The 24,510-nt window shown below is 41.7% G+C and overlaps 1 long non-coding RNA gene across 9 annotated transcripts in view; it reads left to right on the plus strand.

The window, feature by feature from the left end:
• LOC148758399 (uncharacterized) overlaps positions 1 to 24,247 on the plus strand; it is a 245,337-nt gene extending 221,090 nt beyond the window's left edge. For 5 of the 9 annotated variants that reach the window (XR_016021135.1, XR_016021139.1, XR_016021142.1 and 2 more), the window contains one exon: positions 45 to 2,587. This is a non-coding gene — a long non-coding RNA (uncharacterized LOC148758399). Of the gene's footprint in view, positions 1 to 44; positions 2,588 to 13,286; positions 13,439 to 21,847 lie in introns of those variants that run through there. The other 4 variants (XR_016021136.1, XR_016021141.1, XR_016021138.1 and 1 more) reach the window with 4 other exon arrangements.
• The last annotated feature ends 263 nt before the right edge of the window (positions 24,248 to 24,510 follow it).

Below are 24,510 nucleotides of genomic sequence, written 5' to 3' on the forward strand. Positions count from 1 at the left end.
CAGGAACCCTTTAAGAGCTGAAAGTTTTCTCAATCTGTTCACAGAATGGCCAGTCAGAAATTTGAAGCATGTGAAGGATTTGATGCACCCTTATTGACTTGAAGATGGAGAGGGTCATGTGGCAAAGACATGGTGACATACAGATTCTAAGAGCATCTGCTAGCTGACAGCCAGCAAGGAAGCCAGGAACCTCTGTCCCACAACCAAAAGGAATTGAATTCTGCCAACAACTAGAATGACCTTCGAAGTGACTTTTTCCCCAGAGCCTCCAGACAAGAACTCAGCCTGGTTGACACATTGATTTCAGCCTTTTGATACCCTGAACAGGGAACCTGTGCAGGACGTCTGACCTACAGAACTGTGAGCTAATAAGAAAGTACTGCTTTAAGCCTTTAAGTTTGTGGCAGCTTATTATATATGCAGCAATAGAAAACTAATGGGGAGAGGGGGGAACAATGAAATAGGAGGGTCTCACGATAAGCTCCCTCCCCGATAATACAAAACAGCATTTAAGTGGGTCTGTAACATCAGCTTCTAGGAGAAAGTGGGGGTAAGAGTGTCTTGAATGTGACTAAACTTGAAAACTCACTGAACCTAATTAAATTTAACTGAGACCAGACTGAGTTTACAAAAACAGACAGAATGGAAGCTCAAGTTAAAAATTAGTAAAATGAAGTTACATTTTCACACTTCTGAGCCTATGCCGTGTGAAATTTATACTGACTGCTATTTTCATTTAGTTGTTAAAAGTGTTTAAGAATTTCCTTAACCTACAGTTTCCACAGGACAATGATGACATTTATTTTGGTTTGTTGCAGACTATTCACATGGTAAATAGTATTTCCCCCTGTGCCTGGATCTTCATTAAAAAACGGATTAGAAGATTTTAAGAGAAACATCTACCAATTTCAATATGTGGACCTTATGTGGATCCTGCTTCAAATAAACTTTAAAGAAAAAAATTGAGATAACGAGGAGATTTAAACCCTGATTGAATATTTTATGTTAAAGAATTATTGCTAATTTTCAAAAGTATGATAATGGGTATGAAATGTATACGGACGTGTACATGCATAATGAACGGTTTATGGGTGAAATAATGCAATGCCTGGATTTGCTCCCAAATAATCTGGGGTGGAGTTGGGGAATTAGTAACTTTATAGAAAACAGAAGTTTGGCCTGATGATGACTGTTGAATCTGGTGTGATGGGCACCTGGAAGTTCATTATATTTTGTTTATTATAACAAATACTTACTCTTTTTTATTTTGTGTATTTGAAATTTTCATTACAAAGAAGAGAAGCCCACTTTGACTCCATTCTCGTTTTGACTGAAGCAAAAAGCAGTGCTGGGCACCACCGCTTCTCAGAGGGCCACCTCCTCACCACACAGGAGCTGCTCCAGGTAGAAGAGGCCTTTCCCTCAGCTCCCTTCATTCCTCTCAAGGCTTCTTGGCAGAATTCCTACTGCTCTTCTTTTATATAATCTCTCTCTTCTATTTCTGAACTCCATTTCATGCTATTTCTCATTATTCCCAACAAAGAAAGAACAGCATATTCACATATACTGCAAACTGAAAATCTTGTTGCTAAAAGGGCACACAGAAATAGAGTGGAATTCTTCCCCAGAAAAGCATCTGGGAAAGATTTCTGCCTTATTTTTCTTCATAATAAGGTTATTTAACATAGATCTGAGGGAAGCATAGTGAGCCACATTTTACTTTCTTGTTGATTACACTTGAGCTGAGAAACAGAAGTAAAAAAAGAATTTTCTGGTTTTTTAAACAAGATGTTTATAAGCAACAAGATGCTTGACTTGAAGGGAAAACTATCTAGGATTCATTTCTTTTAGAGTAATGTATCCCACTTAAAGACAGATTGCCCTGTAGATAATAGCTACCTACAAAAAGGTTATAAAATTGTCCTTGGTTTTACAATAATAAATGAAAAATATTAAAATTCTCCAATCAAACAAAGTATGCAAGAATTTCTATGTCATTTTTTTCTTCTTAAACAGTGAGAGCAAAATAACTTACTGGAATAAAAGGATAAGAGCTGAATAAGCATTCCACTAATGGAGAAAGGGGGTATTTTCACAGAAGCAGTATTGTCCCCCATTCCATCTCCACTTGAGATTGATAAAAACATACCATTGGTCAATTAGTTTTAAAAAATCAATATGCTTGTGCACACACACCAATTACATTATATACAACAAAGGAATGGGGAAGGGGAAAATGAAAAAAATAAAGAAAACTATACTGTAATAGTCAGGATGTGGCGGAACCAAATTGTGGTTTTCTAATTGCTGTCTTCTTAGTCTGGAGTAATAGAGTTTTGAAGTAAAGCAGCAGGTTCCTTTTTTGTAGACATCTTGTCTGCTGCTGGAATACATTAATTGTACTTTCATTCTCTTATTTCCAACTGTGCAGGTATGTCTGTCATGATTGGTTGCCTGTCAATCAACTGGCAGAATATAATCTGCCTCATTGATAAACGCTGTCATTCACAATAGACTTTCATTAGTTTACTAAGTAGTGTCTTAATGTTAAACTGTTTCACAGAATCATCCTTCCCCACCATCTTCAAATTAACATGATCGTGATTCTCAGTATTGAATCCTTCCTTGGGTTATTTTTATTTTTTTTTTTGGCCATACTAAGTACTGAAGTCTCTCAGCTACCGCTTCACAAAGAAGTACCAGGTTGGCAACAAACTAGCATACAGCAGCACTAGGAATGGCAGAAGAAGGAGGCAGCCGGGGTCAAAAGCATTTTCTAAAGCAAAAAATAAGTTCCTTGCAAGTATAAATTTAATTTGTTAGAACCTATTAGATCAAGGCAGGGAACGATCCTTATTATGGGGTTTATTTCCACTCAACTAATTGTGAAATAGTGAGGACTTAACCAAAGAAGTCTGAAACTCCCAGGTAACTGAAATACCTGTGTATGATCAAGCTCTTAGCAAGGAAGGGCTTCTCAGCACAGCCAAAACAGCAAGAACTGTGCATTTACAGTAGCATCAAAAACACTGAAATACTTGAGAATGAATTTGACAAAAGAAGTGCAGAGCTTATAGTCGGAAAACTACAATGCTGTTGAAAGAAATTAAGGAAGACAATTAAATGGAAAGATATCTCAAGTTCAAGGATCAGAAGACTTAGTATTATCAAGATGGTAACAACCTCCAAAGTGATTCAGAGTCATTCAATGCATCCCCATCAAAATTCCAGCTGAGTTCTTTGCAGATATCAAGATGATCTTGTCTTCAAGAGCTCCTCTATTCATGAGTTTCTCCATGGACTGTTGTTCTTCCTCGCAGCATGGTGACTGGTTCCCAACAAGGAGGAGCATCCCAAGAGACAGGAAATAGAAGCTGCTACTGTGTTTCCCCGAAAATAAGACCTAGCCAGACCACTTGCTCTAATGCGTCTTTTGGAGCAAAAATTAATGTAAGACCCGGTCTATGAGACCCAGTCATTTCTCATAGACCAGGTCTTATTTTAATATAATATGAGACCGGGTCTTGTATTAATTTTTGCTCCAAAAGACGCATTAGAACTGATGGTCCGGCTAGGTCTTAGTTTCTGGGAAACGCGGTAGATTCTTAGGGTCTGGGTCCAGAAACCAGTACCATTACTTCTGTTGTATTTTATTGGCTAAGCAGTCACAGATTCAAGAGTGGGGAACACAGGCCTCAGCTCCTGACAGGAGGAGTGCTGAAATTTGGATGACATGTTTTATAACTGTCACACCCCATAGTAATTTCTAGAGCTGGGATGTGAATCTTATTACGTCTGAATCGTAGAGTTCAAAGTCTTAAAAAATTAGAATTTCCATTTCAAATAGGAGGGGTGAGAGATCCTGGGATGAAATCATGGGGAAGCTACTTAAAATATTTTTGGTTGCATTGAGAGGGGTGGTGGTTGTTGTTATATTACTCTGCTGGTAATCATGACCATTTTGAAAAAAATTTGCGTATTTATGGCAAATTTCAATGATGTCATTTTAATATTGAGTTTCTTTCTGGAGGTGGAAAGGTCACTTATATTAGAGATGAGGCTATTAAAAGAACAAACAGGAGAAGGGCTTATTTCCCTTTTAGCAACAGATCTAAAGACGGGACTCGCCATGAGCAAAAAGCTCTGCTATGCTTATTTTCGACAAAGAAGAGCAGTGTCTTCACTGAGGGCATGCCTTCACTCAACCCCAAGTTACTGAGCTGGGCTTTAATCCTGGGGCTACAATGGAACAATTCAAACCCCATTATTATACCTGACAGATGTGCCTGCATGATTTGAACCTGGTAGCACATCAAAATGGGAAGTCAGTGCATCATTCTGCTGTTGGTTTTAAGATACAAAGATCCAGCTTTTTCCCCATTCTATTCTATCATTGTTCCCAAAAGTTCCTGCCCAGAGGATAGGCCATTCCAGCCATTGCCCACATTTGCTCTGGGGATCTTAGATTTTGATACCACTAGAGATGAAGATTTGCATAAATAACAGCTGCTAAAAGATGGGCGTATATGAATACAACATGGTAGGTAGGCTCTTGCTGCCTGGATACGAGGTGCTCTGGGGTGAAACTGATGTAATTTTGTGTGGTATTCGAGCGTCACTACTAAAACGAGTAGGTCTAGGGGTCATTATTTTCCTGTGGTACTCATTAACAAGGAGAAAAACAGTCATTTTTGCTAACCATCGAGCTTATTTTCCAGAATAAGTAATCCTGATTAGGATGCCCAAGAGCTGCCCTCCTGGACCACAATGGGATGACCCTGCACAAAGCACAGCAAAAGCTGTACCTTCCCAGGTGCTACCTCTGGGATCCTGGTCTTCAGAGTGATCTGCTTAAAGGGCTCTGTGAAGATAATTCACAGGAGTAGCCTGCAGTCTTGCAGAAGGATGACTGCTTAGACAGTTCTACAGAAGATACAGGCAAGAAATCTGCTTCAGGGGGTGAATCTCTGCCAAGACTTTTCTCCTTGGGACTAGGAAGGATGAGGAATCTGGCACAGGACCAAGAGGTCAGAGGGCCCAGAGAGAAGGTTTTTCTTTCCACTGTTCCCTGTCCTGAGAGCTAAGGGAACTCCCAAGAACATGCCCAGAATCTTTGCCTGGTGGGGATAATAAGCACTGTGGGATCAGAGCCCCAGAAAGCAGTTTCCAGGCTCTGGGCCTCACATAGAAAGGTGCTGGCTCAGGTAGTAGATGGTCATCAGCTGTGACTAGCTGGCCATCGGCTATTACTGGTTAGCCATTAGCTACTGATATAATTGCCGCGGCTAAGCTAGCAAAGGGTGGTGTAGTGGCGTGGCATGGTGGAGTGTGGATTGCGGATTGCAGAGAGGCGGATTGCAGCTAGCAAGTGAGGTTGGTTGGCAGAGACAAGTGGACGGCGGGTTGCAGATCGTGTGCCTCCTGTCTCCTGTGTCTCCAACCCAGCCTCCAATGAGACCATAGTGGTATGAATCCCCTACCTATGGCTCCGTGGGTGTTCCTTTTTGGCCTCGCCTTATCCTGTGTTCCTATGTGGGAAGTGGGACCAGAGACCCCGCCTGATGCCCCGCGTGACAGCACTTTGCTGCTGCCTTGTGCAGGCTGGAACCCTTCTGTCCCTAATGGACCAGAAGCCATTAACACCATTAGTCGCTGGCCAGAATACAGCCCAGCCCTTCTGAGTGATTAAAGAAACAGGTGCCAAGGCAGGAGGACTGACTGTCTTCCCAAGTTGTGGTCCAGACTGCACTAGAAGCCTTTCAATGTGAGCCTTTAATCAGGAGCAGAGACATCAAAAGTTGAAGGGAAAAAAGCCGGACAGAATTTGAGACTGACAATTTGACATCAGTGATGGTGTGAGGCAGCATACTTGGAAAAGCAGCTGGGGGGTTTAGGCGAACATGGCTGGGAGGAATGGGACCATTGCAAGAGCAAATTTTTGGTTGAGGAGTTCATCGCTGGGGAAGTCAGGATCAGGAGTAAAGGCTTAAAGTTCAGTCTTGCTTTCTCTCTGTGGCCTCTGCCTTCCCTACTTCTTCTGGATGATGGTTTGCCTATCACCTCCAGAGTCAGCCCTGTGGCGTGTCTGTATGTCTTCACTGGGCAGAGAGCATTGCAACAGCAGCCTTATCCCCTGAGAGATCAGAGATTTCCTGGGGGCAGGGGAGGTGAACTTTTAAGTATAAAGTTCAATGGCATTAAGCACATTCACATTACTGTGCAACCATTACCCCCATCCATCTCTACAACTTTCTCATTTTCCCAAATAGAAACTCTGTACCCGTTAAATAACTCTCCATTCCTCTTTCTGCCAGTTCCTGGCAACTACCATTTTACTTTCTGTCTGTATGAATTTGACTACTCTGTGTACCTCCTATAAGTGGAGCCATATAATATTTGTCCTTTTGTGATTGGCTTATTTCACTTACCGTAATGTCTTCAAGGTTCATCCATGTTGTAGTATGTGCAGTATTTCTTCCTTGTATGTTTATGTAATAATAATATTCCATTGTATGTTTACACCACATTTTGTTTATCCAGTCATCCATTGATGGACATTTAGGTTGTTTCCACCTTTTGGCTATTATGAATAATGCCACTATGAACATGAGTGTACAAATATCTTTTTGAGTCCCTGTTTTCAATTCTTTTGGGTATGTTCATATACCCAGAAGTGGATAAATAATTATATATTTAATTTTTTGAGGACCTGCTATATACTGTTTTCCACAGTAGCTGCATATTACATTCCCACCAGTAATGCACCAGGGTTCCGATTTCTTCACATCCTTGCCAACACTTGTTATTTTCTGGGGGTTTGGTGGTGGTGGTGGTGGTTGTGTTTATTTTTTATGCTAGCTATCCTGATGAGTGTGAGGTGGTATCTCATTATGGTCTTGAATTGCATTTCTCTAGTAACTCCTCATGTTGAGCATCTGTTCAGGTGCTTATTGGCCATCTGTATATTTTCTTTGGAGAAATGTCTATTCAAGTCCTTTGCCCATTTTTTTTTTAAATTGGGTTGTTTGTTTTTTCATCTTTGAATTGTAGGAGTTCTTTATGTATTCTGGATAATAATCCTTTAACAGATATATGATTTGCAAATAGTTTCTCCCATTCTGTGAGCTGTCTTTCACTCTGCTGAAAGTGTCCTTTAATGCACAAGTTTTACATTTTGATGAAGTCCAATTTATCTATTATTTCTTTTGTTGCCAGAACTTTTGGTGTCAAGTCCAAGAAATCATTGCTAAATTCAATATAATGAAACTTTCCCCTATGTTTTCTTCTAAAAGTTTAATACTTTTAGGTCTTCTGTTTAGATCTGTGGTTCATTTTGAGTTGTTTGTTACGTATGGTGCAGGGAAGTAAGGGTCCAATTTCATTCTTTGCATATGAATAACCCGTTTTTCCAACACTGTTTGTTGAAGAGACTGTCCTTTTCCCACTGAATAGTAGTACCCATTCTTTTTTGACTAACGGTAGATTTTGGTCTTCCAAAACCCTTTAGATTCAATGTAACTCTAGGTAGATTTCAGTGTCCCTGTTGCAAATCTGACTGTGCTTTTAACCTTTGGGGTCTGTGAACCACTCCCCACATTCACAGGAACCAAATGTAGAGTGGACTTACCCAGGATTGAGGTTGTCTGGTCAGTACATATGAAAAAACTTGCACATAATCAAAATTTGCCTTTCAAATCCCTGTATTACCCCCAAATTACAGCGTGATATCTCTCAGTGAGTCAATCATTGCTGGTTTCCTCTCCTGTGTTAGAACTGACTGCTTTCTTTTTTAGGGGGTGGGGGTTAAACATCAGATGCAATGGTTGACCTGCATTTAGCAGCTATTTTTCATGAAAAATATGCATCTCTACTAGCAAAATCACTTCCACGATGGCAAGATGCTCAATAGGTGTGCTGCTACAGACACAGAGATTGTCCGTGGGAAGAGCAGAGCCCTTGCTTCCATTCACTGCTCATTCTAAGGCACATGCCAGCCAAGTTAGAATGTGAGATGGTAAGAAGGTGTGCTATTGGCACTAGTACATTGTGTTTTCTCTCACTCTGCAGATCACAAAAGGTTTAATTTGCATAAGTTAAAAGGTATACAGTATGGATATACTCTATGAGTCATTGACAGCTGAGCAGGTTCCAGAGTCATTTCCGGTTTATATCTGTGCTTCTCTTCTTTGGGTCCTGTAGACTGAGAGTACCTTGGACTTCTGATCACAGTGTGGCTTTGGCCTTGACTCCACTCCTAGATTGACTGCTTCTTGTGATTTTGCTTCTGGATGACTGGAACTCTTTGGTTCTTGGATTATTGTCTATTGAAACTTGGTTTGTTTTAGGATTCACTTCTAGTATTGGACTGCTGGACTGTGGGGATCAGGTTCACCATTGAAAGGTCTTTCCTGTCCTTGCCCCTGTGTATACCAGGCCACTGCCCAATGTGCACTTTTCCTACCCACCCCCACCCTCTCCACTAGAGTGTGAGATCAGACACTGGAGCTCTCCCACTCTTTTGGAGTCTACTTTGCAGATTGGCCCTGGATACAGCTTGGAATCTTGGGTTGTGGCTGAGCTGCTCTTTCTCTGGGATGTCCTGAGCAAGAAAGGAAATTTTCCATATCACTTCTAAAATACCATTTGGGATCTAGGTGGTCACCATGAACCCTGAGCCACCTCCTTCACTCTTCTCTGGATGCTCCATCACCCTGAGTCTCTGAAAAAATGTCTTCTCAATTCTAATTTCCCTTTGCTCTTGATTTACAACTTAAAGGTCACAGCTGGCTCTTCAGGGAAGATTTTCGGTCCTGCACCCAGGAATTGATTAGCATTTTCCAGTGCTGGCCACAATCTTGAGGCTCTCTGGGTTGACTGGCTCATTCTTCAGCTAACTCCGAGGGAGAGATCTTTCATGGTCCTATCACCACTGGTTTACAGGAGGACACCAAACTGAACAAATCAAATCATAACAATATTTTTTTACACTGAGAGGTCACAGCGATTTCTACCAATGCTAAGAGGGTCTTCCGTCCCACACATGTCCACTTCGGGAGCCCGTGAGGAAGACAAAGACACAGCTGATTGAAACATAGGCTTCCACTCACCACTGCACAAGCAGAGTTAGACATCTGTTATCTTTTCCCATCTCCAGTGTCCACAGACTTCGTGATGGAGTTTTTGAGCAGCACATGAGGTGTCATTTCTTGAACCTGTCCATGTGCCATCTCTGTGCTAGCTACTTTACCTATATGATGGACAGACAATGGTCACCTTTATGACCAATGGAGGGAAGATATCAAAATCTCAAATTTGTGGTCAGTGACAATAGAGATCCAGAAAGGTCAAGCAGTTTTCCTAGGGGCACACAGCTGGTAGCCACAAAACTTATCCTATCTGATTGCAAAGATCTTATTTTTAACACCTCACCACACAAGTGCCCAGAAAATTCTGAAGTAGGTAAATCTCATCTGTGTTGCTTTCAGCATGTTTCCCTTCCCCTACAGAACTTCCACGAAGCCACAATTCACTATGATACCTCATTTGGTCCTGGGTTTTTGAGTGGAATCCTAAAGTACTGTTTATTGTCTAATTTTTCTCCTCATTCCAAAATTATTGGCCCTGGGGCCATCCCAGCAGGCTTGGCGCTGGGTTGGGTGATGCATAATATAAAATGGCTGCAATGTTAATAGGAGACAATGGCTCCACATGTCTCCCTCATTATTAAAATGTTTGCACTTTTTATTTAACAAAACTCTAGCTCAGAGGACTTGTTGGTAGGAATTTGTGGTATGTAATAACCCAGGAATGGAAAATATTTTTGGATAGGCCTTGGCAATATCCTGCTAATCTCAAGCCACACAACAGAGGCCACAGCAGATGGGTGGGAACTCCAATGCTGACCAGCCCCTTGGCAAGGACAGGGAAAGGCACCATTCTTCCTGACTCCCTTACTGTAAGTGCCGTGATGAGACAGAAGGACTTTGTGGTCAGCACTTTAAGCACTTTGATGGGATATATGAGCTCAGAGGCATTGAAATCACCTTCATGGAGCCAGCCAGACAGGCAGGGCGACAGAACAGTAGGGAACCAGCCTGGAGCAGACAGATGGAGTTTAAATCTGAGATTTGCCACATGCCTTATGCAACCATCACCCTCTCTATACCTTAGTTTCATGAGAAAGGGATAATAATACTTAGTTCAAAGGTCTGCAAAGGTTAAGAGAGTGGTCTATCTGATGAGTTACATATCTCCTAGAAGAGCACTCAGCAAATATCTCAAATAGTGTAAGATGCCACTGAAGGGTACAGTTAAAAATGGTTAAGGTGGTAAATTGGATGTTATGTATATGGTATGGACTGAATATTTGAGAACCCCCCCCCCCATTCATATGTTGAAAACTTAATCACTAATGTGATGGTGTTTGGAGGTGGGCCTTTGGGAGGTGATTAGGTCATGAGAGTGAGGACCTCATGATGGAGTTAATGCCTTTATAAGAAGAGACAGACGAGAGCTTGCCTCCTCTCTCTGCTCCTCACCATGTGAAGACACAGCAAGAAGATGGCCATCTGTAAACAAGGAAGAGAGTCTCAATAGACAGGGGATCCACTGGTCCTTGATCTTGGACTTCCTAACCTCCAGAACTGTGAGAAATAAATGTTGTATATTTGTTATAGCAGCCCAAATGGACTAAGATATTTAGTCCAAAAAAATGGACCACAATTTTTTTTAAGTGCAAAATGGCACAGCACTGACCCTCTGGCTTCCTTTCCTTGTTCTTCCTAGATTAAGTAATTCATTGGGCAGGGTGGGAGGGAGTGTGATATCTGGCTCCTTCTCTCACATGCTAGCCAGACATCACAGTGTCAGAGTATAGGCTGGATCTCCTTTTCTGGAGCAACAGTTTAAGACTTGTCCAGTCTGGGTCTCATTCCAAACCTATCCCACGAAGGCCTGATGTGGCAGTTTTGACATAGACCACAGCAGACTTTATACAAAGCATGAGAATAAGCCCTTTGTAGGCATTGCACTGGGAGGAGGCAGTGCCTGGGGTTGTCTACCCAAACATATACTGAAACCTAGACTGAGGGAATCTGTCAGCCATGGATTGCCACCATTAATGCCATTGCTGGTCACCTGGCAGGTAGGAAACAGTCCATCATCATTGGGTGCTCTCACCTGAGAATTCCCAGGATGCAGCCGGTGAAGACCATTTCAGGGCCAGCAGCCTCCCTTTGCCAGCAGCTCTAGTCACACTTGCCTCCTGGTGAAGAATGGACATGAGCTACAGCAGGACATGAGGCCAGACACCACTGGACAGGTGATTCTGGCTAAGCCTTTATGGAGCTTAGCCCCACCCTCAAAGAAGAAAAATGGATTTGCAAAGAAAGATGGAGGTCCTCCCTGGAAGCGCATAACCTGGGAGCTAGACAGCAGCGTCTTGGAGACATAGCAGGGAACGCAGTCAGCAGCTATCTCCTTGTTGCAGATAGCTGGGAGGCACAGAGGCAATGTGGAGGAGGCAGAAGTACCAGCAACAAAGAATGACAGAGCTTTAAGGGACTTCAGTGATTTTGTAAACAGCCTGAAAGCAGGCTGGATGCAAGCACAGAAAGTCCAAAATGCCACAGACTCAGGAAAGTGCCCAGGCTGGTGTGACTACAGTAAAGCAGGACTTCCATTCCCACCATCAGTAGATTCTTTAAGAAGCTATTTCCAACAGGTAACGTGGATGAATCTCAAAAACATTATATTGAATGGAAGAAGCTAGACAAGAGAGTGCCTATGGTATAATTCCATTTATATGAAAGTCAAGAAGAGACAAAACAAATCCAGGGTGGTAGAAATGTAAGCAGTTATATTCTGGCTAGGGACAGGCGCTGTTGGTGGGGATTGGCTAGAAAGAGAAGTAGGGAACATTCTGCGGCAATGGAAATGTTCTCTATCTTGATTCGGTGGTGGTTACCTGGGTGTAAAACTCAATGAGTGGTACGCTTAAAATCTATGCATTTTACTGATTTAAATTACACCCCAATAAAATTAAGTAATAAACACACATACAATTATGTCCAAGTGTACAAAGCATTGTGCTAGGTGTCTATAAGCTACAAGCATAAATCAAACAAGAACTTGCACTAAGGAAATATAGAGCAGATAATAGTATCAACAAAATGAAAGACACGATCCCCAAAAGTCATAATATGGGATAGATAGTAATAATGTCCCTAAGAGAGATAGGTACAAAGTGACATCAGAAGTCAAATAAAGGAGGATGACTTCTAGCTGTAAGAAATGTGTTGGGCTTCACAGAGAAGGCAACATTTGATCTGGACTTTGAAGGAGTTGGGCAAGGACATTCTAGGTAGAAGAAATAGCAGAATAATGGTGAGAGTATGTCTAGAGAGCAGCAAATAATTCCATTGGGCTAAGATGAAAATTATGAGAAGAGAGCAATGGAAAAAATATTAGAAACAGACAGAATAAATTTGTACAGGATCTTGCGTGTCAGGGAAAAGAGTCTGGAGGGTTTTTGAGCAGGGATGTAAGACTGGTATAATACACAGGTTAGACTAGGGGAAGCAGAGTCTGGATGGTGGAGACTGGTTTTTATAGCCATCTTGTATCTTGCTACCCAAAGAGTGATCCACGACCAGCAGCCCTGGCATCACCTGGGAGCTTGTTAGAAAGGCAGACTATCTAGTCAAGCAGACCTTGTAAACCAGAAACTGTATTTTAACAAGATCCCTAGGTAATTCTTGTGCACGTCAGAGTTTAAAAAGCACTGGTCTATAGTTAGATAATGGAATAGTGGTCTCGTGTGAGGACACTGAGTTCTGAATCAATCCTTCGTTACCTGAAATCCTGAGCACAAGGGGGTATGTATGTAGATATTGGATCTTTATGTTGCTGTTTGACATGACTGGAAGAACAGTTCATTTCTGGAAACTGCAGAAGAGCAAACGAAACCTCAGGGTAAGGAAGGGTTAAACAATCTAAAGCAGAAATGCAGTTGCTCCTCCATTTCACACTGGCATTTTACAATGAAGACCTCTGTGTGTTAGTAATGTTGGAATCAATATTCTTGCACTACAGTGAGTGGAAGAAATGATTATTTTATTTGAATAATTTATTATCCCCCAGCATTAGAAATGGAAGATTTGCCAACTATTGAGTTCTTTAAAAGGTTGTGGACATCCTTTCCTGGCTGTCATTTTAAGCCAGTTCTCCATATGATTTGCCAGACTTTGTCAAGGTAATTCCAGTTTTTTTTTTTTTTTTTAAAAAAGGTCTTCTTTGAATTCTACTGCTATGGATCTCCACTTGGCTAGCAGCATAATTTTGACTTGTTAATGAAGAAGAAGCAAGAGGCAAGGAAAAGACAGCCTCACCCCACTCAAAGACTGACTTTCTTCTCCTCCACAGTGGTTCAGCCTCACTGGTAATCTTACATTTCCTTCCCAGGGAGTGATGGAGAAATGACAGAAAGGAAGAAGAGGGGATCATTGCAAGTATACTAAGAACTTAGTGAACATGTAGGGATGTACACCTTTCTAACCTACCCAGACTCACAAGATATATTTGGGAGATAGGTCATGCTGTTTGTAAACCCAAACCTGCCATCAGGTCTCAGGGAATGCCTGACAGTTCCAAAATAGGTCATGAATCTATATAGCAACAACCTAAAAGGCCGAGTACAGACTCCCAGGTTATTCTTCTGGTGTATTAGGAAGAGTGCTTTAATGGCTGGATTTGGGTAAAACAGAAACCCAAGTACCATGGTGAAAAGAACACGCTGACAGGCAGGACGCCTTGGGGCTCAGCACTGCTTGCCTTGTTTTTCCTTCCAGCTGGATGGTTTTGATGAATTACTTCATCAATTTGAATTTGAGTTCCTCCTTTGCACAATGTGGATAAAACAACACCACATCATAGGGATTTGGGGAGAACCACTGAGATAGTGTTCTAACACCAGAATCTACTGACAAATTCCAGGCCTGTAGGAGCATCTGTGTAGCCCACGGGGCCCTCAATTAAATGCCATAAGGAACCTCATTCCTCTTGTACCAAGAAGCAAATAGGCTTCCACCTCATTCAAAGAGTGGTTTGGGAGCACTGAATGAAGAAAATGAAATGGACATTATTCTGAGTGTATCTTTAGGGGAGGTATTCTTTTCCATGACTCAGCCCATCAAATATGTCTGTCTGTGGAGGAGGCAGAAGTACCAACAAGAATGAGTGACAGGGCTTCAAGGGACGTGAACAACCTGACAGCAGCCTATCTTCAGAGCACTAAGCATATCAAACCTAGAGTCAGCTCAGGCAGGCCTGTCTTCACGGGAACGCCCGGAACCTGGACCACAACCTCCCGGCATCTCAGAAAGCTCCCCAGCAGCTCTCTCCTCACGGCTTGTGAACATACAGGGAGAGGTGTTTGTGGTCCTCATCATGCCATTCCTGTCAGGTTAGAACCTCCTCAGGAAAGAGGGTGAAAAATAATTAAAAGACTGTTCTACCTCCTATATTTGGTAAGTTGCTAACCCAAACAACCTCTAAAGATCTAAAAGTCAAGATTTTGGGACTGTTTCAGAACTCTTCCCAATTTCCTGGTCTTTATTAGAATGAGAAAAGAATACCTCCAGCACCAGGAAAAGAAAAAAAAATCTTTCCATGGATAAGTCACTCAAAAACAATTACATTCTTTTAGAAAATCTCAGGGTCACAGTTTGAGGAGGAGTAAGACTGATTTAGAAAGATGATTTTTTTGCATTTGTGTGGTCACATTACTGCTTGTAAATTTATAATGCCCTGCTTGGATTCCTATTTTTGTATTTATTTATTCATCCATTTGGTAAGTGTTTATGGAGTGTCTGTGTTTGCCAGGAACTGTGACAGCAAAAACTAGAGAGAGATATGGTTCCTGCCCTCATTAAAGCTTACCCTACAAGACCTCAGGCCCTTACAGCCTTTCCTGAACTCTGTAGTCCACCCTTTGCCCAATCAGAACAATTTTTTTTTTTTTTTTAATCAGAACAAATTTAAAGCCCATGAATACTTTGATGACTCATCAAATTATCTTCGCTGTCAGCCCCATTCTAAACTTGAATGCTGGTTTGAGTAAGCAGGCGCTTTTCTTCCCAATGGATGTAGCACAGGAGGGTCAGCTGGTGGAAGAGCCCTGGGATCTAACAGGCTAGCTCCAGCCTTGGCTCAGCTCCTTACTAGCTCTGGGGTGCGACTGTGAGTCAGTTACAGAAATCCTCTTAATTTTGTGTCTTGGATATAAAATGGATTTGTTGGGAGGCTTAAAAGAGTTTGCTTTTGAGAAGTGCTCTGTTCTGGGCCTTGCACAGTGAGTATCCCATAAATGATGGCTACTGTTGCTATCACACCCCTGTGCTTATTTAACTTGTTCCCTCCTATAACTCAGGTGCTTGAGACTCTGCCCTAGTACTCTGGCATTTTGCTTGACTCATTTAACAAAAATTTCCCCATCAATTTATATTGTGAAATGTTCAGACATAAAGAAAAGCTGAAGGAATTTTACAGTGACCAACCATTTACCAACCATCTAGACTTTGCTATTAATATTTTACTCTTGCTGTTTTATTACATATTTATCTATTTGTCCATCCATCTTTCCATCCATCAATACGTTTACATTTTCAGATGCATTTCTGTCTTTTTTTATTTTAAGGTAAAATTTACAATCGATGTAACTCAAATCTTTTAAGGTCATCGTTTGTTGAGTTTTAACTGCCTGATTCTGTGTAACCCAAACTCCTACCACCAAGGTACAGAACATTCACATACCGCAGAAGGCCCTCTCTGGCACTTTTCCAGTTGGTTCCCAGCTCCTCCCTCCCCAGTGGCACCACTTATCTGTTTTTTTTTCTATCATAGAATAGTTTTTTTTAATAAATATTGCTTGGGCCAGCCCTGGTGGCTCAGGTGGGGGGAGCACCATGCTCCTAACAGTGAGTTCGCCAGTTAAATTCCCACATGGGCCAGTAAGCTGCACCCTCTACCTGGAGCTGGGCTGCAAATAGTGACAGTTTAACTTCTTCATTGCCAATTTGGATGCCTTTTATTTCTTTCTCTTGCCTGATTTCTCTGGCAAGGACTTCCAACACTATGTTGAAAGCAGAGGTGATAGGGGACAGCCCTGTCACGTTGCTGAACGTAGAGCAAAGGGCTTCAGTTTTTCACCATCAATTATAAGATTAGCAGAGGGCTTGTCATATATGGCCTTTATTATGTTAAGGTATTTTCCTTCTATACCTATTTTATTAAGTGTTTTAATCATAAATGGATGTTGTATCTTGTCAAATGCTTTTTCTGCATCAATAGATATAATCATATGATTTTTATCCTTTATTTTGTTTATGTAATGTATCACATTGATGGATTTGCATATGTTGAACCATACTTGTGCCCCTGGGACGAACCCCACTTGGTCATGATGAATAATCTTTTTAATGCATTGTTGCATTTGATTTGCTAGAATTTTGTTTAGGATTTTTGCATCGGTATTCATCAGAGATGTTGGTCTGTATTCTCTCTTTTTTTTTTTTTTTATGTTTCCTTACCAGGTTTGGTATCAGGGTAATGTTGGCTTCATAAAATGAGTCAGGGAGTACAGTCTCTTCTTCAATTTTTTGGAAGAGTTTGAGCAGGATTGGTATTAGATCCTCTTTGAAGGTTTGGTAGACTTCACTAATGAAGCCATCTGGTCCCGGGACTTTTGCTTTTGGGAAAGTTTTGGATGACTGATTCAGTTTCGTTACTGGTGATCGGTCTGTTTAGATTTTCCAGTTCAGCCTTGGAAGGCTATATGTTTCTAAGAACTAGTCCATTTCTTCTAGGTTATTGAAGTTGGTGGCATGTAGTCCTTCATAGTATTCTTGGATGATCCTTTGTATTTCTGTGGCATCCATGATAATTTCCCCTTTTTCATTTCTGATTTTGTTTATTAGTGTCTTCTCTCTTTTTATCTTGGTGAACCTAGCCAAGGGTTTGTCAATTTTGTTAATCTTTTCAAAGAACCAGCTCTTCGTCACATTAATTTTTTCTATTGTCTTCTTGTTCTTTGTTTCATTTAGTGATTTTTATTATTTCCTTTCTTCTGCTGACCTTGGGTTTCATTTGTTCTTTTTTCTAGTTCATTAAGGTGTAACGTGAGGTTATTTATTTGGGGTTTTTCTTGTTTCTTGAGATAGGCCTGTAGTGATATAAATTTCCCTCTTAAAACTGCTTTCGCTGCATCCCAAAAATTTTGGTAGGATGTATTTTAATTGTCATTTGTTTCTATGTACCTTTTGATCTCTCCTCTAATTTCTTCTTTGACCTGATCATTCTTTAAAAGTATGTTGTTTAATCTCCATGTATTTGTGTTTTTTCCTGCTTTCTTTTTGTAGTTGATATCCAATTTCAAAGACTTGTGATCAGAGAATATGCTTGGTATGATTTCAATCTTCTTAAATTTGCTGTGGCTGATTTTATGTCCCAATGTATTGTCTATCCTTGAGAATGTTCCGTGTACACTAGAAAAAAATGTATAGTCTTATGTTTTAGGATGAGGTCTCTTATGTCCATTTCATCTAATGTGTCATTTAGGGCTGCTCTTTCTTTATTTATTTTCTGTTTGAATGATCTATCCATAGTTGTCAATGATGTATTTAAGTCCCCTTGTATAATTGTGTTTTGGTCAAATTCTCCCTTTAGTTCTGTTAGTAGTTGCTTGGTATATTTTGGTGCTCCCTGATTGGGGGCATAAATATTGATGACTGTTATGCCTTCTTGTTGTATAGTCTCCTTTACCATTATGAAATGTCCATCTTTGTCTCTTGTTAGCTTTTTCACCCTGAAGTCTGTTTCATCTGACATCAGTATAGCTACACCTGATTTTCTCTGGATACCATTTGCTTGGAGTGTCAATTTCCACCCTTTCACTTTGAGTCTATATTTGTCCTTGTAGTTGAGATGCTTCTCTTGGAGACAGCATATGGTTGGGTTTAGTTTTTTGATCCAATCTGCTACTTTGTGCCTTTTTATTGGTGAGTTCAGTCCATTTACATTTAGGGTGATTATTGATATGTGAGGATTTCCTATCATTCTATCTTTAGTTTTCTGGTAAGACTGTGTCTCCATTGCTTCTTTGCCTTTTTGTTGTTGCCTATTATCTCTGTGTGGTGGTATTCTATGATGTTTCCCTTTGTTTCTTCTTTGATTACAGTATATATTTCAGTTCTGGATTTTTTTTTTGAGTGGATACCTTTAAGATTATGTAAAAGAAAGTTTGATATTTAGAGTATTCCATTTTCTTCAGCATGTCTACTATCCCCATTCCCATATTCCGGTTCAGGCCTTTACGCTCCCCCTTTTTATGGTTTGGTTGCCACAAATTGTCCCTGTTGATGGTGGTTGAATAGCCTCGTTTAGTATTTCTTGTAGTGCAGGTCGTGTATTAGAAAATTCCCTCAGCTTCTGTATGTCTGGAAAGGTCTTTATTCCTCCTTTATATCTAAAGGATATCTTTGCTGGGTATATTATTCTGGGCTCATGATTTCTCTCTTTCAATAGTTTGAATATTTGGTTCCACTCCCTCCTGGCTTGTAGGGTTTCTGGTGAGAAATCTGATGATAACCTAATGGGCTTTCCTTTGTAGGTTACCGTCTTCTTTTCCCTGGATGTCTTGAGGATTCTTTTTTTGCTGTTGATTTTTGACAGCTTCAAAAATCAACGTGGTTGAGGTAGTTAGGTGTTCCTTTTGCTTCTTGGATTTGAGGATCCAGTTCTTTCCACAAGTTTGGGAAGTCCTCATCAACTATTTGTTTGAATATACTCTCTGTTCCCTTCTCTCTTTCTTCTTCTTCTGGTATGCCCGTTATTCTTATATTGTTCTTTCTGATGGAGTCAGAAAGTTCTTGAAGAGTTCTTTCATTTCTTTTAAGTCTCAAGTCTCTTTCTTCTTCCATCTGTGTCATTTCCAGGTTTTTATGTTTGATGTCACTAATTCTTTCCTCCATCTGGTCAACTCTACTACCTAAGCTGGTTATTTCAGTCTTAATTTCTTCTATTGAGTTCTTAGTCTCCAGAAATTCTATTTTGTTCTTTTTTAAAATTTCAATCTCTTTGGTAAAATGTTCATTTTGTTCTTTGATTGTGTTTCTGAGTTCATTAAACTGCCTTTCTGTGTTTTCTTGCATCACATTGAGTTTTTTCAGAACTGCAGTCTTGAATTCTCTGTCATTTAAATCACATATTTCCATATCTTTAAGTTCCTTTTCTGGAGACTTTTCACTTTCTGAGCTGTCGTGTTGCCTTGGTTATTCATGGCAATTACTGATTTACTATTTCTCCTCCTAGACATCTACAGGAGTGGGTTCTGCGACAGGTTGATAGGAAGAGGTCTTTCTTTTGTTTTCCAGTACGTATTTGTAGAATGTTTTATTTTCTCTCCGACTGCAGCCCTTTTTTCTCTCTCACACTATAGTGTTATGTTTTCTCTGCACTATTCCAGCTTCTCACACAATGGGAGGATTCCCTGGAAGGCAGGCTTCTCCTCTGTGAACAGTTCGCCTGGGTCATAGGGTACCGCATCCCTGTGGGGATGTGGAGAGCTTTTGAAGTTCCAAATCTCTTCCTGTACCAGATTCAGAGGCCGTGTGTTTCAGCAGTTCTGTTTACTCCTGCAGGGATCTGCCCAGATAGGTGGGGACAGGGGCAGGGTGAGTTGTAAATTTTGGCCCAGAGCAATGGCAGCAACCACCACCACAGCCGGTCCTGCTTCCACAGCTCCTTCCCCTTTGCCGGAACTAGTTGGGCTGCAAATCTGTGTCTGAGGTCCACAGTTCTCAGAACAGCAAATATTCTGTTCTTTTGATCTGACACTGTTACTGTTCCACTTCTAGCACTGGGCATGTTGGGGCTGGGCGAGCTCTGGGAGGATAGGGAGGGGTTGGCTAGTCTCAGTGCCTAAGGCTTCCGTTGTCTGCGGCAGTGAGGGCTTAAACCACCGTTTTCAGCCTTCTTCCCTCAGTCTTTGCTCCGAGGTCTCTGCCATGAGCGTTGGGTTCAGCCGTGTTATATGCTGTCCCCTCAGCCCTGCGGGTCATAAGTGGAGCCCTAGCAATCTGAGTTCTTCCCTCTCCTGTAGCTGTGGTAGTTCTGGGATGCAGCAAGCTTGGAGCACTGAGCTAGGTCTGCGTCCTGTGCCTTCGTGGCCCTGTGTCCACACTTCTCCCTTCCCTCCATCCCTGCTCGTGCAATTTGCCCACCTTTAGGTGAATTCAGTAGTGAGACTCTTCGTCTGCCTGTCTGCTGTGCAGGGAGTCTTTTGTTGAGTTACAGTTTTTCAATTTGTTGTAAATTCCAGAGGAGATTCCAGAGACTCACCTCACACAACCATTTTGATGACGTCTCCTAACAGTTGCTTGTTGAGCATAAATTTTAAATTTTGATGAAGTCTAATTTATCCCTTTTTTCCCCTTTTATGGTCACTATTTTGTTTCCTGTCTTAAGAAATGCTTCCCTACTCTGAAGTCATAAAGATGTATGTTTTTCCTTAAAAGATTTATTACATTTACAATAACATTAACGTTTAAGTTTATGCACCATTTTTAGTAACATTTTCTGCCTATCGGGAGGCAGGAATTGAGGTTTTTATTTTTTCCATGTGAGTATCCCGTTTTTTCTACACCATTTGTTGAAAAGGCTCTCCTTTCTCTACTGTATTACTTTGACACCTGTGATGAAAATCAAATGAACTTTGGCTTCTGGCCAAGATGATGTAATAGGGACCAGATTTACCATTGAGCCATTAAAACACTAGAAATCTGGACAAGATCTATGAAGCATTGCTTTCAACATTGGACAACAGGCCGCATAGGAAATTCAGTCTTGAGAGAGAGAAGACAAGTGAGGTAATCCCTACAATAGCTTCAATGGATGTCCTGGAGAGTCTCCAAGCTGCAGCACAGGAAGGGGAACCCAAACAGGGCTTGGTGGTTTCCCTGAGTTGAGGAGTCAGAAAAGAGGGTTTGAGGAGGTCAAAGCAGCTCGAATTTCCAAGGCAGAATGCCAGAGAGGTTAGAGTTGCCAAGATCCATCTCTGCAGAGCTGCAGAGGGTCCCGGGTGTGGGTGCTCCACTTTCGTCAGGGGGTGAGTGAGACTGGGGACCAGTCCATGTAGTCAGTAGTCGGTTAGATTTGGGTGTTGGTTGCTCTGGTTACCCTCAGGGCACCATGGTGCATTTCCATTCCCTCCAGTTGTGGGCTGCTGTTGCCTCGTGCCTTGTGTGGGGCTTGTGGTGCTAGAGGGATTCCTCAGTGTTCCTTCTCCACCTCAGCTTCCTCAGTCCCTGTGTGCCCACCAGGGAAAGCCCTCTCTCCATGCTCATGTCCCTGCTGCGAAAGACTGCTGTGGCTTGTGTGGGGAGATGGGGGTTCTCAGTTCTTCGGGTCCTTCGTGTTAGGCAGGGTCTCCTGCCTCGCCCCAGTTTTTCTTGTGATGCCTGATGGAGGCCACGGAAAAGAGCTGGTACGTGAGTATGGACCGCCGCCCCTTGTGTCTGCAGCTTCCAGTTACTCTAGATTGTTGTACTTAGGTCACACTTAAGAATTTAATATTTTAGCTATTTTCCTCCTACCCCCTTTTCATGGTAGCCGTGTATTCCCCCACTTCCACCAATGGTGAATCATCAGTGAGTCGCATCTTTCCTCAGAGGGGCTTGTCACCCTTTGGAATTATGTCCACTTCATCAGCTCTGGCCTCATGTCTCTTATGGGCTCAAAAAAAAAAAAAAAGATGATTTTTTAAAAAGAGTATCTGGCTTTTTCTTGTTTTTAGGGTGGGAGCCATGTTCTTGCTGAGTGAAGTGGAGCTCTGCCTCAAACTCTTACTGAGTGCCTTGCTTGCAACTCTCTGCACGTGCAGAGAAGATAAAACACTGGCTTTCCTGTCTGCTAGCTGAGCATGTAGAGCATCAGGCCAGTGGCAATGACAAGAGGAAGTGTTCACTGCTGGTATGCACGACAATCACTGGAAACAGAGGAGGCAGCACCAGGGCCTGCCGGCAGCCTTGGGAACTTAAGCTTGTGCCAATGTCTCTTCTCACAGAGGAGCAGAGATTTCCTGGTGGGTGAAGTATATGAGGACATCCTGGGCAGAGAAGCATCATGCCTATTGTCATCTTGGGATGTAAGAGCTTGACTATCCTTGAGGGGTCCTGGCCCCGATCCCCAACTTTCCTCCCTGACAGTCACTGCCTCAGAGCCCAGGCCTCTCTTAGATACCATCCAGTTATCTCGATTTTCTACCAAACAACACCCACACACAAATACAAGCCTAGACAATTGGGCCTCCTCAGGCTCCCGTGTCCCAGTTATGCCACTGTTACACATTCCCAGGCTGCACGATCCCCACGTATTTCTCATGACCCCACCAGACCATAAGCCCCTCAAGGGCAGTGGTGGTTTTTGCATCTTTGCATTCCCAACACCCAGTCAGTGCCTGGCATGGTACTGATAGACTATGTAGAAAGGTAGAAACGAGCAGGAGGGCAGTAACCCCAGATAGGAGGCCCCTTGCAGCTGCTCTCACTTGGGGCACAAACACCTTGCTTGCTCAGAAAGATATTAAGAACAAGATATGTCATTAAAAGAAGGAAAACTGCTGGAGAGAGAGAAACCATCCTGCTTATCAGAATATACATCCTGCTTCTCAAGACCATTTTTAATGAGCTTCTCAAATAAATCAAGGGAAATTAACAGGTTCACGCTTATGCTCTGAGAAAGAACCTTGAGAACCAGAGTGGGGGACAGGACACCTCAGCAGAGAAAGAGAAAGATAACAGAGAGGAAGAGGGGGAGACAATTCTACCCATAGAGATAAAAACCCTCACACAATGTAGGGAGAGGCTGCTTCCCTCTCTTGGGTCAGCCTGCTCCATGTCTGGGAATGTACTTGCTTTTACTAATAAATTTCTTGCTGTCCTATGCTGCACAAACTCTGTCACTTGAATGAATTCTTTCTTTCAAGAAGACAAGAGCTGAGGTACAATGTCATTCCTAGTAACAGTCCGAGCTCTGAAAGTGGTGGAAAAACTGAAATAAAATAATGTTCCTCCTGTATGCCCTGTCAGGGTGGTTGGACCACTCCCTGTCTCTCAGGTCTGAACTGTACTCCTACCCAAAAAGTGGGGTGTCTGGGAGGTTAACATACAGATTCTGGAGTCAGTTTGTTTATTTATTTTTAATTGAAGAGAGAGGATAATCTTATTCCAGGCTGTCAATACCTCCTGGAATTGGCAAGTCTGGTCTGTCTAAATGTTACCTTTTAGTGAGCTAAATTATTCATTCATTCCTCTAACCCAGTGACATTTTGATTGCTGCATTCACTGTTTAAATTTTGAATGATCTGAGATTCTATTTGAGCCTGTCTCGACAGAGTGATAACTTCAACAGGAGGGTAAGGAATCGCTTGTTCTGCAATACTGGTTTCAACTGTAATTTTACAGAGAAAGTAACTTATGCTTGAACTGAGAAAACAATGGAGGCATCTGTTTTCAAATGTGACATTCTTTCCCATGGGAAAGTCTTTCAAATGTGTTTTGTTTCTGCTGTTTGCTTTCGCCTGCCTCCTTGTCTCTTACCAGCAGAACAATGTCATAGTTTTCCAGAAGATAGCTTAATCTTGGAAACATGGGAGAAAAAGATGACTTGAAATATAAACCACTAAAATTTTCTAACTAGTAGTTAAGTGTGGAGAAGTTTAGATGATCAGATGACAGTGTAAAGAACATTTTCTCTATATATGTGCAGGTCAGTAATTACTCAGTTGTTTAAAAGAAATAAAGCAACACATACTTGTAGTGACACTTACATTCATAGTTTTGGTTGCAGAGCTGAGAGAGAAATGAAATCAGCAGCAGTAGGAAGGGAAGGCTTGGAAATGGCTTCGGAGAAATCATTGTGAAACTGGCCCTTGAAGGATGAGTGAGAGCTGACTGGGGACGGCCTTCCTGATAAAAATGGCATGTGCTGGGCCGCTGGATTAGCTGCTGTCAGAAATTTAATTCACCCAACTGTAACTAAATGTCTCTTTTCTTTGTATCTCCGATTTTATGTACCCTGTATTTTTCCCTGTTTTTAAATGAAACTACCCCATCCTCTAAAACATGAACTCTTTCCAGATTAAATGATCATGTTATTGTCTTCTTCCCCAATTAAACCTTCCATCTCATTCCTATTTGACGTCCATTCCTTTGTAATTTGGCGTCACATGCCTCCCACAATGCTCCTGAAATCCTTCTCCTCTTGCTGTCACGTGGCCCCTCTGTCCCTTCCTGTCTGCTGGTGTGCAGTGAGCCAACAGTTGGAAGGCTCCTTTTGAAGATGAAATTGTCCGAGTCTGAAAAATGTGGAACAAATAAATGCACAAACCTCTATCTTTCATCACTAACATACATTTAACAAATGTTTCTTTTTAAGATCATTACTAAAATATAGCTA

This window comes from Rhinolophus sinicus, chromosome 4 (assembly GCF_057876585.1).
Source record: "Rhinolophus sinicus isolate RSI-liver-muscle chromosome 4, RSI-T2T, whole genome shotgun sequence".
Lineage (NCBI taxonomy): Eukaryota > Metazoa > Chordata > Mammalia > Chiroptera > Rhinolophidae > Rhinolophus > Rhinolophus sinicus.